We start from the raw sequence: 362 nt of genomic DNA, 5'->3' as shown, positions 1-362 counted from the left end.
CCAAATTATTTTTACATGCAAACAATTGGGAAGCCACAAAAACATTATCATCATCATTTTTCGTTAACAGATTGATGTAAAACGGCAAGTCGACAGAACAATCAATATATTGCATGCAACAAATTGCATGCAACAATTTACACAACAAATGTCACCTAATGTCTAAAATACACAAATTCATTAGACACATTGCAGTCATTAACGTTTGTGGCATGGAAGCTACTGTATCAAACGCTTAGATTTTGAACATGCTTTGTTATAAAACAAACTAGAGGGAAGTATGAGTCCTGCTATGTATCACATTTATAACACTGAAAGGAGAAGTGTTTATAGTGTGACATTTTATAATGATGTTGTCTTCG

Source organism: Branchiostoma belcheri, unplaced genomic scaffold, assembly GCF_001625305.1.
Source record: "Branchiostoma belcheri isolate BF01 breed outbred unplaced genomic scaffold, Haploidv18h27 scaffold249, whole genome shotgun sequence".
Classification (NCBI taxonomy): Eukaryota; Metazoa; Chordata; class Leptocardii; order Amphioxiformes; family Branchiostomatidae; genus Branchiostoma; species Branchiostoma belcheri.
The sequence above is the reverse complement of the archived record's forward strand: the minus strand, read 5'-3'. Positions refer to the sequence as shown.